At 43.4% G+C, this 15,731-nt stretch overlaps 9 pseudogenes; all 9 read right to left on the bottom strand.

Moving 5' to 3' along the window:
• Nucleotides 1–1,305: 1,305 nt before the first annotated feature.
• LOC130289749 (U2 spliceosomal RNA) lies at nucleotides 1,306–1,570 on the bottom strand (annotated as a pseudogene).
• A 1,464-nt stretch (nucleotides 1,571–3,034) lies between these two features.
• LOC130288253 (U2 spliceosomal RNA) lies at nucleotides 3,035–3,300 on the bottom strand (annotated as a pseudogene).
• Nucleotides 3,301–4,779: 1,479 nt separating this feature from the next.
• LOC130288696 (U2 spliceosomal RNA) lies at nucleotides 4,780–5,046 on the bottom strand (annotated as a pseudogene).
• A 1,461-nt stretch (nucleotides 5,047–6,507) lies between these two features.
• Nucleotides 6,508–6,774, bottom strand: LOC130286772 (U2 spliceosomal RNA; annotated as a pseudogene).
• Nucleotides 6,775–8,235: 1,461 nt separating this feature from the next.
• Nucleotides 8,236–8,499, bottom strand: LOC130287672 (U2 spliceosomal RNA; annotated as a pseudogene).
• A 1,471-nt stretch (nucleotides 8,500–9,970) lies between these two features.
• Nucleotides 9,971–10,234, bottom strand: LOC130288210 (U2 spliceosomal RNA; annotated as a pseudogene).
• A 1,441-nt stretch (nucleotides 10,235–11,675) lies between these two features.
• Nucleotides 11,676–11,940, bottom strand: LOC130287790 (U2 spliceosomal RNA; annotated as a pseudogene).
• Nucleotides 11,941–13,436: 1,496 nt separating this feature from the next.
• LOC130289716 (U2 spliceosomal RNA) lies at nucleotides 13,437–13,701 on the bottom strand (annotated as a pseudogene).
• A 1,465-nt stretch (nucleotides 13,702–15,166) lies between these two features.
• On the bottom strand, nucleotides 15,167–15,430 carry LOC130289613 (U2 spliceosomal RNA; annotated as a pseudogene).
• Nucleotides 15,431–15,731: the final 301 nt, after the last annotated feature.

The raw sequence follows: 15,731 nt of genomic DNA, 5'->3' as shown, positions 1-15,731 counted from the left end.
TCACTTAAAAAAAGGACAGGCGACCATTGCACTCTGATGGAGCATTTAGCAATGCAATCCATAGCCTGGCTTTTGCCTGAACCCCCATCACTCCTCCTCTTGCATATAAGACAATATTTCAGATCTGCATATGAAAACAACACGCCTACCTTTGTTGCACATAGCTGCCTGCCTGTCTCTAGTTACCCCACTGGCTGTAGCTGCGTCCCTTCCGACATGGAATAACACCAACTGTAACGATAAACTGAAAATTAACAGTATAAACCTGCATCATTTTGGACTCTGGTATTTGCTGAATCCGGGTGACCTGACAATCGATGGTGGTGCCGCTGGTGATTCTGGCCTTCTTGGAATCTGTTGGGCCTATGTGTTAGCTCACACATCACTTGGGTATCCATGGTAACTACCACAACATGGTCATCTGCAGTTTACATCTAGCCCGTGGCATTGAATGGCATTTTAAAAGTGCTAAGGGTCCTGGTGCAATAATCCTCCCATGAGGATCAGCCTCAACGGCTTTGTAGATTGCACTCATGTCAGCAACTCCATATACATTTTTTTTTCTTCATGCTTCTTTCTTCATCCTTTTTTTCTTTCTGTCATTCAGACTTTCATTCATTCGATCTCTCTCACTCACTTGCTTTAACTCATTTGTTCTCACTCACTCACTCACTCACTCAATCACTCACTCACTCATTCACTCTCACTCACTCTCACTCTCTCACTCACTCGCTCACTAAGTCAGTCTCTCTCTCTCTCTCTCTCTTTTTCTTTTTATATATATTTTTTTCCGTCTTCTTCTTCTTCTTCTTCAGACCCTGTCATAGCACTAATGCCTTTCCAATACCACCAGCAGATGGAGACACTCCATTGCAACATTGGTTGTGAGCAGCAGTTTCTAAAAACAAATGCCTCATGGCGGATTTCCCATCCATCAATGGATGGTAAATTTTGTTTTTATCATTCACTGACCACAGAAACCAATGCATGGTCAAGCAACAGCAATGACACACCCTTGTGTATAGGCATGAGACCCTCACGTCATTTAACAGGATTCAGCACCACCCACAAGACAGCTACCTGTCATGTCATGTCAAACCTGCACAGGTGTGCTAGATTATTATTATTTAGTTTTATTTTATTTTTTTACACCAATCAGTGTGCAAACATGGTCATTAAAACGCTAAATGAATAGACGTTCATAAACCAGTCAGTGCAACTCATCATTTTGGTCTCCAATTCTCAAACTCAAATTCTCACCCACGGAGGATTAAATGAGAATCTTTCTTGTTTAACACTGGAATGGGGTGGTGCACTGTTCACTACCGGAAGATACTGCCACATCGGGTCAATGCATAGGGCGACAGAAGCAAGCTTCCGAATCAGCTCCCTTTCTCAAAAATCCATTTAATTTATGGTCCCCAGATAGGGAACGTATGTATCAGTATGTGCTCACAAGTCACCCAAGTGCAAGTATTCACACAAAAAAAAAACGTGCCTCAGGATGCGATCTGTCGCAAGATCCTTTCTTTTTTTACACTTGATCTAAGCCAAAAGGCCTAGAGGGGATAACCGGGAAAGGGGTGGACCCAACCATGTCCCCTTCATGAGCACTCACATTACTCATAGGAATGGAAGGAAGGCTGGCAGCCAACCAGCCTCCCATACACTCTCTGGGTGGGTGTCAGTCAGCCACCCATACATACATACAGCACAGGCTAAACCCACATCATCACTTAAAAAAAGGACAGGCGACCATTGCACTCTGATGGAGCATTTAGCAATGCAATCCATAGCCTGGCTTTTGCCTGAACCCCCATCACTCCTCCTCTTGCATATAAGACAATATTTCAGATCTGCATATGAAAACAACACGCCTACCTTTGTTGCACATAGCTGCCTGCCTGTCTCTAGTTACCCCACTTGCTGTAGCTGCGTCCCTTCCGACATGGAATAACACCAACTATAACGATAAACTGAAAATTAACAGTATAAACCTGCATCATTTTGGACTCTGGTATTTGCTGAATCCGGGTGACCTGACAATCGATGGTGGTGCCGCTGGTGATTCTGGCCTTCTTGGAATCTGTTGGGCCTATGTGTTAGCTCACACATCACTTGGGTATCCATGGTAACTACCACAACATGGTCATCTGCAGTTTACATCTAGCCCGTGGCATTGAATGGCATTTTAAAAGTGCTAAGGGTCCTGGTGCAATAATCCTCCCATGAGAATCAGCCTCAACGGCTTTGTAGATTGCACTCATGTCAGCAACTCCATATACATTTTTTTTTCTTCATGCTTCTTTCTTCATCCTTTTTTCTTTCTGTCATTCAGACTTTCATTCATTCGATCTCTCTCACTCACTTGCTTTAACTCATTTGTTCTCACTCACTCACTCACTCAATCACTCACTCACTCATTCACTCTCACTCACTCTCACTCTCTCACTCACTCGCTCACTAAGTCAGTCTCTCTCTCTCTCTCTTTTTCTTTTTATATATATTTTTTTCCGTCTTCTTCTTCTTCTTCTTCTTCTTCAGACCCTGTCATAGCACTAATGCCTTTCCAATACCACCAGCAGATGGAGACACTCCATTGCAACATTGGTTGTGAGCAGCAGTTTCTAAAAACAAATGCCTCATGGCGGATTTCCCATCCATCAATGGATGGTAAATTTTGTTTTTATCATTCTCTGACCACAGAAACCAATGCATGGTCAAGCAACAGCAATGACACACCCTTGTGTATAGGCATGAGACCCTCACGTCATTTAACAGGATTCAGCACCACCCACAAGACAGCTACCTGTCATGTCATGTCAAACCTGCACAGGTGTGCTAGATTATTATTATTTAGTTTTATTTTATTTTTTTACACCAATCAGTGTGCAAACATGGTCATTAAAACGCTAAATGAATAGACGTTCATAAACCAGTCAGTGCAACTCATCATTTTGGTCTCCAATTCTCAAACTCAAATTCTCACCCACGGAGGATTAAATGAGAATCTTTCTTGTTTAACACTGGAATGGGGTGGTGCACTGTTCACTACCCGAAGATACTGCCACATCGGGTCAATGCATAGGGCGACAGAAGCAAGCTTCCAAATCAGCTCCCTTTCTCAAAAATCCATTTAATTTATGGTCCCCAGATAGGGAACGTATGTATCAGTATGTGCTCACAAGTCACCCAAGTGCAAGTATTCACACAAAAAAAAAAACGTGCCTCAGGATGCGATCTGTCGCAAGATCCTTTCTTTTTTTACACTTGATCTAAGCCAAAAGGCCTAGAGGGGATAACCGGGAAAGGGGTGGACCCAACCATGTCCCCTTCATGAGCACTCACATTACTCATAGGAATGGAAGGAAGGCTGGCTGGCAGCCAACCAGCCTCCCATACACTCTCTGGGTGGGTGGCAGTCAGCCACCCATACATACATACAGCACAGGCTAAACCCACATCATCATTTAAAAAAAGGACAGGCGACCATTGCACTCTGATGGAGCATTTAGCAATGCAATCCATAGCCTGGCTTTTGCCTGAACCCCCATCACTCCTCCTCTTGCATATAAGACAATATTTCAGATCTGCATATGAAAACAACACGCCTACCTTTGTTGCACATAGCTGCCTGCCTGTCTCTAGTTACCCCACTGGCTGTAGCTGCGTCCCTTCCGACATGGAATAACACCAACTGTAACGATAAACTGAAAATTAACAGTATAAACCTGCATCATTTTGGACTCTGGTATTTGCTGAATCCGGGTGACCTGACAATCGATGGTGGTGCCGCTGGTGATTCTGGCCTTCTTGGAATCTGTTGGGCCTATGTGTTAGCTCACACATCACTTGGGTATCCATGGTAACTACCACAACATGGTCATCTGCAGTTTACATCTAGCCCGTGGCATTGAATGGCATTTTAAAAGTGCTAAGGGTCCTGGTGCAATAATCCTCCCATGAGGATCAGCCTCAACGGCTTTGTAGATTGCACTCATGTCAGCAACTCCATATACATTTTTTTTTCTTCATGCTTCTTTCTTCATCCTTTTTTCTTTCTGTCATTCAGACTTTCATTCATTCGATCTCTCTCACTCACTTGCTTTAACTCATTTGTTCTCACTCACTCACTCACTCAATCACTCACTCACTCATTCACTCTCACTCACTCTCACTCTCTCTCACTCACTCGCTCACTAAGTCAGTCTCTCTCTCTTTTTCTTTTTATATATATTTTTTTCCGTCTTCTTCTTCTTCTTCTTCTTCTTCTTCTTCTTCTTCTTCAGACCCTGTCATAGCACTAATGCCTTTCCAATACCACCAGCAGATGGAGACACTCCATTGCAACATTGGTTGTGAGCAGCAGTTTCTAAAAACAAATGCCTCATGGCGGATTTCCCATCCATCAATGGATGGTAAATTTTGTTTTTATCATTCACTGACCACAGAAACCAATGCATGGTCAAGCAACAGCAATGACACACCCTTGTGTATAGGCATGAGACCCTCACGTCATTTAACAGGATTCAGCACCACCCACAAGACAGCTACCTGTCATGTCATGTCAAACCTGCACAGGTGTGCTAGATTATTATTATTTAGTTTTATTTTATTTTTTTACACCAATCAGTGTGCAAACATGGTCATTAAAACGCTAAATGAATAGACGTTCATAAACCAGTCAGTGCAACTCATTATTTTGGTCTCCAATTCTCAAACTCAAATTCTCACCCACGGAGGATTAAATGAGAATCTTTCTTGTTTAACACTGGAATGGGGTGGTGCACTGTTCACTACCCGAAGATACTGCCACATCGGGTCAATGCATAGGGCGACAGAAGCAAGCTTCCAAATCAGCTCCCTTTCTCAAAAATCCATTTAATTTATGGTCCCCAGATAGGGAACGTATGTATCAGTATGTGCTCACAAGTCACCCAAGTGCAAGTATTCACACAAAAAAAAAAATGTGCCTCAGGATGCGATCTGTCGCAAGATCCTTTCTTTTTTTTACACTTGATCTAAGCCAAAAGGCCTAGAGGGGATAACCGGGAAAGGGGTGGACCCAACCATGTCCCCTTCATGAGCACTCACATTACTCATAGGAATGGAAGGAAGGCTGGCAGCCAACCAGCCTCCCATACACTCTCTGGGTGGGTGGCAGTCAGCCACCCATACATACATACAGCACAGGCTAAACCCACATCATCACTTAAAAAAAGGACAGGCGACCATTGCACTCTGATGGAGCATTTAGCAATGCAATCCATAGCCTGGCTTTTGCCTGAACCCCCATCACTCCCCCTCTTGCATATAAGACAATATTTCAGATCTGCATATGAAAACAACACGCCTACCTTTGTTGCACATAGCTGCCTGCCTGTCTCTAGTTACCCCACTGGCTGTAGCTGCGTCCCTTCCGACATGGAATAACACCAACTGTAACGATAAACTGAAAATTAACAGTATAAACCTGCATCATTTTGGACTCTGGTATTTGCTGAATCCGGGTGACCTGACAATCGATGGTGGTGCCGCTGGTGATTCTGGCCTTCTTGGAATCTGTTGGGCCTATGTGTTAGCTCACACATCACTTGGGTATCCATGGTAACTACCACAACATGGTCATCTGCAGTTTACATCTAGCCCGTGGCATTGAATGGCATTTTAAAAGTGCTAAGGGTCCTGGTGCAATAATCCTCCCATGAGGATCAGCCTCAACGGCTTTGTAGATTGCACTCATGTCAGCAACTCCATATACATTTTTTTTTCTTCATGCTTCTTTCTTCATCCTTTTTTCTTTCTGTCATTCAGACTTTCATTCATTCGATCTCTCTCACTCACTTGCTTTAACTCATTTGTTCTCACTCACTCACTCACTCAATCACTCACTCACTCATTCACTCTCACTCACTCTCACTCTCTCACTCACTCGCTCACTAAGTCAGTCTCTCTCTCTCTCTCTTTTTCTTTTTATATATATTTTTTTCCGTCTTCTTCTTCTTCTTCTTCTTCAGACCCTGTCATAGCACTAATGCCTTTCCAATACCACCAGCAGATGGAGACACTCCATTGCAACATTGGTTGTGAGCAGCAGTTTCTAAAATCAAATGCCTCATGGCGGATTTCCCATCCATCAATGGATGGTAAATTTTGTTTTTATCATTCACTGACCACAGAAACCAATGCATGGTCAAGCAACAGCAATGACACACCCTTGTGTATAAGCATGAGACCCTCACGTCATTTAACAGGATTCAGCACCACCCACAAGACAGCTACCTGTCATGTCATGTCAAACCTGCACAGGTGTGCTAGGTTATTATTATTTAGTTTTATTTTATTTTTTTACACCAATCAGTGTGCAAACATGGTCATTAAAACGCTAAATGAATAGACGTTCATAAACCAGTCAGTGCAACTCATCATTTTGGTCTCCAATTCTCAAACTCAAATTCTCACCCACGGAGGATTAAATGAGAATCTTTCTTGTTTAACACTGGAATGGGGTGGTGCACTGTTCACTACCCGAAGATACTGCCACATCGGGTCAATGCATAGGGCGACAGAAGCAAGCTTCCAAATCAGCTCTCTTTCTCAAAAATCCATTTAATTTATGGTCCCCAGATAGGGAACGTATGTATCAGTATGTGCTCACAAGTCACCCAAGTGCAAGTATTCACACAAAAAAAAAAAACGTGCCTCAGGATGCGATCTGTCGCAAGATCCTTTCTTTTTTTACACTTGATCTAAGCCAAAAGGCCTAGAGGGGATAACCGGGAAAGGGGTGGACCCAACCATGTCCCCTTCATGAGCACTCACATTACTCATAGGAATGGAAGGAAGGCTGGCAGCCAACCAGCCTCCCATACACTCTCTGGGTGGGTGGCAGTCAGCCACAAATACATACATACAGCACAGGCTAAACCCACATCATCACTTAAAAAAAGGACAGGCGACCATTGCACTCTGATGGAGCATTTAGCAATGCAATCCATAGCCTGGCTTTTGCCTGAACCCCCATCACTCCTCCTCTTGCATATAAGACAATATTTCAGATCTGCATATGAAAACAACACGCCTACCTTTGTTGCACATAGCTGCCTGCCTGTCTCTAGTTACCCCACTGGCTGTAGCTGCGTCCCTTCCGACATGGAATAACACCAACTGTAACGATAAACTGAAAATTAACAGTATAAATTTGCATCATTTTGGACTCTGGTATTTGCTGAATCCGGGTGACCTGACAATCGATGGTGGTGCCGCTGGTGATTCTGGCCTTCTTGGAATCTGTTGGGCCTATGTGTTAGCTCACACATCACTTGGGTATCCATGGTAACTACCACAACATGGTCATCTGCAGTTTACATCTAGCCCGTGGCATTGAATGGCATTTTAAAAGTGCTAAGGGTCCTGGTGCAATAATCCTCCCATGAGGATCAGCCTCAACGGCTTTGTAGATTGCACTCATGTCAGCAACTCCATATACATTTTTTTTTCTTCATGCTTCTTTCTTCATCCTTTTTTCTTTCTGTCATTCAGACTTTCATTCATTCGAACTCTCTCACTCACTTGCTTTAACTCATTTGTTCTCACTCACTCACTCACTCAATCAATCACTCACTCACTCACTCTCACTCACTCTCACTCTCTCACTCACTCGCTCACTAAGTAAGTCTCTCTCTCTCTCTCTTTTTCTTTTTATATATATTTGTTTCCGTCTTCTTCTTCTTCTTCTTCTTCAGACCCTGTCATAGCACTAATGCCTTTCCAATACCACCAGCAGATGGAGACACTCCATTGCAACATTGGTTGTGACCAGCAGTTTCTAAAAACAAATGCCTCATGGCGGATTTCCCATCCATCAATGGATGCTAAATTTTGTTTTTATCATTCACTGACCACAGAAACCAATGCATGGTCAAGCAACAGTAATGCCACACCCTTGTGTATAGGCATGAGACCCTCACGTCATTTAACAGGATTCAGCACCACCCACAAGACAGCTACCTGTCATGTCATGTCAAACCTGCACAGGTGTGCTAGATTATTATTATTTAGTTTTATTTTATTTTTTTACACCAATCAGTGTGCAAACATGGTCATTAAAACGCTAAATGAATAGACGTTCATAAACCAGTCAGTGCAACTCATCATTTTGGTCTCCAATTCTCAAACTCAAATTCTCACCCACGGAGGATTAAATGAGAATCTTTCTTGTTTAACACTGGAATGGGGTGGTGCACTGTTCACTACCCGAAGATACTGCCACATCGGGTCAATGCATAGGGCGACAGAAGCAAGCTTCCAAATCAGCTCCCTTTCTCAAAAATCCATTTAATTTATGGTCCCCAGATAGGGAACGTATGTATCAGTATGTGCTCACAAGTCACCCAAATGCAAGTATTCACACAAAAAAAAACGTGCCTCAGGATGCGATCTGTCGCAAGATCCTTTCTTTTTTTACACTTGATCTAAGCCAAAAGGCCTAGAGGGGATAACCGGGAAAGGGGTGGACCCAACCATGTCCCCTTCATGAGCACTCACATTACTCATAGGAATGGAAGGAAGGCTGGCAGCCAACCAGCCTCCCATACACTCTCTGGGTGGGTGGCAGTCAGCCACAAATACATACATACAGCACAGGCTAAACCCACATCATCACTTAAAAAAAGGACAGGCGACCATTGCACTCTGATGGAGCATTTAGCAATGCAATCCATAGCCTGGCTTTTGCCTGAACCCCCATCACTCCTCCTCTTGCATATAAGACAATATTTCAGATCTGCATATGAAAACAACACGCCTACCTTTGTTGCACATAGCTGCCTGCCTGTCTCTAGTTACCCCACTGGCTGTAGCTGCGTCCCTTCCGACATGGAATAACACCAACTGTAACGATAAACTAAAAATTAACAGTATAAACCTGCATCATTTTGGACTCTGGTATTTGCTAAATCCGGGTGACCTGACAATCGATGGTGGTGCCGCTGGTGATTCTGGCCTTCTTGGAATCTGTTGGGCCTATGTGTTAGCTCACACATCACTTGGGTATCCATGGTAACTACCACAACATGGTCATCTGCAGTTTACATCTAGCCCGTGGCATTGAATGGCATTTTAAAAGTGCTAAGGGTCCTGGTGCAATAATACTTCCATGAGGATCAGCCTCAACGGCTTTGTAGATTGCACTCATGTCAGCAACTCCATATACATTTTTTTTTCTTCATGCTTCTTTCTTCATCCTTTTTTCTTTCTGTCATTCAGACTTTCATTCATTCGATCTCTCTCACTCACTTGCTTTAACTCATTTGTTCTCACTCACTCACTCACTCACTCAATCACTCACTCACTCACTCACTCTCACTCACTCTCACTCTCTCACTCACTCGCTCACTAAGTCAGTCTCTCTCTCTCTCTCTCTCTCTTTTTCTTTTTATATATATTTTTTTCCGTCTTCTTCTTCTTCTTCTTCTTCAGACCCTGTCATAGCACTAATGCCTTTCCAATACCACCAGCAGATGGAGACACTCCATTGCAACATTGGTTGTGAGCAGCAGTTTCTAAAAACAAATGCCTCATGGCGGATTTCCCATCCATCAATGGATGGTAAATTTTGTTTTTATCATTCACTGACCACAGAAACCAATGCATGGTCAAGCAACAGCAATGACACACCCTTGTGTATAGGCATGAGACCCTCACGTCATTTAACAGGATTCAGCACCACCCACAAGACAGCTACCTGTCATGTCATGTCAAACCTGCACAGGTGTGCTAGATTATTATTATTTAGTTTTATTTTATTTTTTTACACCAATCAGTGTGCAAACATGGTCATTAAAACGCTAAATGAATAGACGTTCATAAACCAGTCAGTGCAACTCATCATTTTGGTCTCCAATTCTCAAACTCAAATTCTCACCCACGGAGGATTAAATGAGAATCTTTCTTGTTTAACACTGGAATGGGGTGGTGCACTGTTCACTACCCGAAGATACTGCCACATCGGGTCAATGCATAGGGCGACAGAAGCAAGCTTCCAAATCAGCTCCCTTTCTCAAAAATCCATTTAATTTATGGTCCCCAGATAGGGAACATATGTATCAGTATGTGCTCACAAGTCACCCAAGTGCAAGTATTCACACAAAAAAAAACCTGCCTCAGGATGCGATCTGTCGCAAGATCCTTTCTTTTTTTACACTTGATCTAAGCCAAAAGGCCTAGAGGTGATAACCGGGAAAGGGGTGGACCCAACCATGTCCCCTTCATGAGCACTCACATTACTCATAGGAATGGAAGGAAGGCTGGCAGCCAACCAGCCTCCCATACACTCTCTGGGTGGGTGGCAGTCAGCCACCCATACATACATACAGCACAGGCTAAACCCACATCATCACTTAAAAAAAGGACAGGCGACCATTGCACTCTGATGGAGCATTTAGCAATGCAATCCATAGCCTGGCTTTTGCCTGAACCCCCATCACTCCTCCTCTTGCATATAAGACAATATTTCAGATCTGCATATGAAAACAACACGCCTACCTTTGTTGCACATAGCTGCCTGCCTGTCTCTAGTTACCCCACTGGCTGTAGCTGCGTCCCTTCCGACATGGAATAACACCAACTGTAACGATAAACTGAAAATTAACAGTATAAACCTGCATCATTTTGGACTCTGGTATTTGCTAAATCCGGGAGACCTGACAATCGATGGTGGTGCCGCTGGTGATTCTGGCATTCTTGGAATCTGTTGGGCCTATGTGTTAGCTCACACATCACTTGGGTATCCATGGTAACTACCACAACATGGTCATCTGCAGTTTACATCTAGCCCGTGGCATTGAATGGCATTTTAAAAGTGCTAAAGGTCCTGGTGCAATAATCCTCCCATGAGGATCAGCCTCAACGGCTTTGTAGATTGCAATCATGTCAGCAACTCCATATACATTTTTTTTCTTCATGCTTCTTTCTTCATCCTTTTTTCTTTCTGTCATTCAGACTTTCATTCATTCGATCTCTCTCACTCACTTGCTTTAACTCATTTGTTCTCACTCACTCACTCACTCTCACTCACTCTCACTCTCTCACTCACTCGCTCACTAAGTCAGTCTCTCTCTCTCTCTCTCTTTTTCTTTTTATATATATTTTTTTCCGTCTTCTTCTTCTTCTTCTTCTTCTTCAGACCCTGTCATAGCACTAATGCCTTTCCAATACCACCAGCAGATGGAGACACTCCATTGCAACATTGGTTGTGAGCAGCAGTTTCTAAAAACAAATGCCTCATGGCGGATTTCCCATCCATCAATGGATGGTAAATTTTGTTTTTATCATTCACTGACCACAGAAACCAATGCATGGTCAAGCAACAGCAATGACACACCCTTGTGTATAGGCATGAGACCCTCACGTCATTTAACAGGATTCAGCACCACCCACAAGACAGCTACCTGTCATGTCATGTCAAACCTGCACAGGTGTGCTAGATTATTATTATTTAGTTTTATTTTATTTTTTTACACCAATCAGTGTGCAAACATGGTCATTAAAACGCTAAATGAATAGACGTTCATAAACCAGTCAGTGCAACTCATCATTTTGGTCTCCAATTCTCAAACTCAAATTCTCACCCACGGAGGATTAAATGAGAATCTTTCTTGTTTAACACTGGAATGGGGTGGTGCACTGTTCACTACCCGAAGATACTGCCACATCGGGTCAATGCATAGGGCGACAGAAGCAAGCTTCCAAATCAGCTCCCTTTCTCAAAAATCCATTTAATTTATGGTCCCCAGATAGGGAACGTATGTATCAGTATGTGCTCACAAGTCACCCAAGTGCAAGTATTCACACAAAAAAAAAACGTGCCTCAGGATGCGATCTGTCGCAAGATCCTTTCGTTTTTTACACTTGATCTAAGCCAAAAGGCCTAGAGGGGATAACCGGGAAAGGGGTGGACCCAACCATGTCCCCTTCATGAGCACTCACATTACTCATAGGAATGGAAGGAAGGCTGGCAGCCAACCAGCCTCCCATACACTCTCTGGGTGGGTGGCAGTCAGCCACCCATACATACATACAGCACAGGCTAAACCCACATCATCACTTAAAAAAAGGACAGGCGACCATTGCACTCTGATGGAGCATTTAGCAATGCAATCCATAGCCTGGCTTTTGCCTGAACCCCCATCACTCCTCCTCTTGCATATATGACAATATTTCAGATCTGCATGTGAAAACAACACGCCTACCTTTGTTGCACATAGCTGCCTGCCTGTCTCTAGTTACCCCACTGGCTGTAGCTGCGTCCCTTCCGACATGGAATAACACCAACTGTAACGATAAACTGAAAATTAACAGTATAAACCTGCATCATTTTGGACTCTGGTATTTGCTAAATCCGGGTGACCTGACAATCGATGGTGGTGCCGCTGGTGATTCTGGCCTTCTTGGAATCTGTTGGGCCTATGTGTTAGCTCACACATCACTTGGGTATCCATGGTAACTACCACAACATGGTCATCTGCAGTTTACATCTAGCCCGTGGCATTGAATGGCATTTTAAAAGTGCTAAGGGTCCTGGTGCAATAATCCTCCCATGAGGATCAGCCTCAACGGCTTTGTAGATTGCACTCATGTCAGCAACTCCATATACATTTTTTTTTCTTCATGCTTCTTTCTTCATCCTTTTTTCTTTCTGTCATTCAGACTTTCATTCATTCGATCTCTCTCACTCACTTGCTTTAACTCATTTGTTCTCACTCACTCACTCACTCAATCACTCACTCACTCACTCACTCACTCTCACTCTCACTCTCACTCTCACTCTCACTCTCTCACTCACTCTCACTCTCTCACTCACTCGCTCACTAAGTCAGTCTCTCTCTCTCTCTCTCTTTTTCTTTTTATATATATTTTTTTCCGTCTTCTTCTTCTTCTTCTTCAGACCCTGTCATAGCACTAATGCCTTTCCAATACCACCAGCAGATGGAGACACTCCATTGCAACATTGGTTGTGAGCAGCAGTTTCTAAAAACAAATGCCTCATGGCGGATTTCCCATCCATCAATGGATGGTAAATTTTGTTTTTATCATTCACTGACCACAGATACCAATGCATGGTCAAGCAACAGCAATGACACACCCTTGTGTATAGGCATGAGACCCTCACGTCATTTAACAGGATTCAGCACCACCCACAAGACAGCTACCTGTCATGTCATGTCAAACCTGCACAGGTGTGCTAGATTATTATTATTTAGTTTTATTTTATTTTTTTACACCAATCAGTGTGCAAACATGGTCATTAAAACGCTAAATGAATAGACGTTCATAAACCAGTCAGTGCAACTCATCATTTTGGTCTCCAATTCTCAAACTCAAATTCTCACCCACGGAGGATTAAATGAGAATCTTTCTTGTTTAACACTGGAATGGGGTGGTGCACTGTTCACTACCCGAAGATACTGCCACATCGGGTCAATGCATAGGGCGACAGAAGCAAGCTTCCAAATCAGCTCCCTTTCTCAAAAATCCATTTAATTTATGGTCCCCAGATAGGGAACGTATGTATCAGTATGTGCTCACAAGTCACCCAAGTGCAAGTATTCACACAAAAAAAAAACGTGCCTCAGGATGCGATCTGTCGCAAGATCCTTTCTTTTTTTACACTTGATCTAAGCCAAAAGGCCTGGAGGGGATAACCGGGAAAGGGGTGGACCCAACCATGTCCCCTTCATGAGCACTCACATTACTCATAGGAATGGAAGGAAGGCTGGCAGCCAACCAGCCTCCCATACACTCTCTGGGTGGGTGGCAGTCAGCCACCCATACATACATACAGCACAGGCTAAACCCACATCATCACTTAAAAAAAGGACAGGCGACCATTGCACTCTGATGGAGCATTTAGCAATGCAATCCATAGCCTGGCTTTTGCCTGAACCCCCATCACTCCTCCTCTTGCATATAAGACAATATTTCAGATCTGCATATGAAAACAACACGCCTACCTTTGTTGCACATAGCTGCCTGCCTGTCTCTAGTTACCCCACTGGCTGTAGCTGCGTCCCTTCCGACATGGAATAACACCAACTGTAACGATAAACTGAAAATTAACAGTATAAACCTGCATCATTTTGGACTCTGGTATTTGCTAAATCCGGGTGACCTGACAATCGATGGTGGTGCCGCTGGTGATTCTGGCCTTCTTGGAATCTGTTGGGCCTATGTGTTAGCTCACACATCACTTGGGTATCCATGGTAACTACCACAACATGGTCATCTGCAGTTTACATCTAGCCCGTGGCATTGAATGGCATTTTAAAAGTGCTAAGGGTCCTGGTGCAATAATCCTCCCATGAGGATCAGCCTCAACGGCTTTGTAGATTGCACTCATGTCAGCAACTCCATATACATTTTTTTTTCTTCATGCTTCTTTTTTCATCCTTTTTTCTTTCTGTCATTCAGACTTTCATTCATTCGAACTCTCTCACTCACTTGCTTTAACTCATTTGTTCTCACTCACTCACTCACTCACTCAATCAATCACTCACTCACTCACTCTCACTCACTCTCACTCTCTCACTCACTCGCTCACTAAGTAAGTCTCTCTCTCTCTCTCTTTTTCTTTTTATATATATTTGTTTCCGTCTTCTTCTTCTTCTTCTTCTTCAGACCCTGTCATAGCACTAATGCCTTTCCAATACCACCAGCAGATGGAGACACTCCATTGCAACATTGGTTGTGAGCAGCAGTTTCTAAAAACAAATGCCTCATGGCGGATTTCCCATCCATCAATGGATGATAAATTTTGTTTTTATCATTCACTGACCACAGAAACCAATGCATGGTCAAGCAACAGCAATGACACACCCTTGTGTATAGGCATGAGACCCTCACGTCATTTAACAGGATTCAGCACCACCCACAAGACAGCTACCTGTCATGTCATGTCAAACCTGCACAGGTGTGCTAGATTATTATTATTTAGTTTTATTTTATTTTTTTACACCAATCAGTGTGCAAACATGGTCATTAAAACGCTAAATGAATAGACGTTCATAAACCAGTCAGTGCAACTCATCATTTTGGTCTCCAATTCTCAAACTCAAATTCTCACCCACGGAGGATTAAATGAGAATCTTTCTTGTTTAACACTGGAATGGGGTGATGCACTGTTCACTACCCAAAGATACTGCCACATCGGGTCAATGCATAGGGCGACAGAAGCAAGCTTCCAAATCAGCTCCCTTTCTCAAAAATCCATTTAATTTATGGTCCCCAGATAGGGAACGTATGTATCAGTATGTGCTCACAAGTCACCCAAGTGCAAGTATTCACACAAAAAAAAACGTGCCTCAGGATGCGATCTGTCGCAAGATCCTTTCTTTTTTTACACTTGATCTAAGCCAAAAGGCCTAGAGGGGATAACCGGGAAAGGGGTGGACCCAACCATGTCCCCTTCATGAGCACTCACATTACTCATATGAATGGAAGGAAGGCTGGCAGCCAACCAGCCTCCCATACACTCTCTGGGTGGGTGGCAGTCAGCCACCCATACATACATACAGCACAGGCTAAACCCACATCATCACATAAAAAAAGGACAGGCGACCATTGCACTCTGATGGAGCATTTAGCAATGCAATCCATAGCCTGGCTTTTGCCTGAACCCCCATCATCCCTCCTCTTGCATATAAGACAATATTTCAGATCTGCATATGAAAACA

This window comes from Hyla sarda, chromosome 8, assembly GCF_029499605.1.
Source record: "Hyla sarda isolate aHylSar1 chromosome 8, aHylSar1.hap1, whole genome shotgun sequence".
Taxonomy (NCBI): Eukaryota; Metazoa; Chordata; class Amphibia; order Anura; family Hylidae; genus Hyla; species Hyla sarda.
This window is presented reverse-complemented; position numbering and strand designations above follow the sequence as displayed.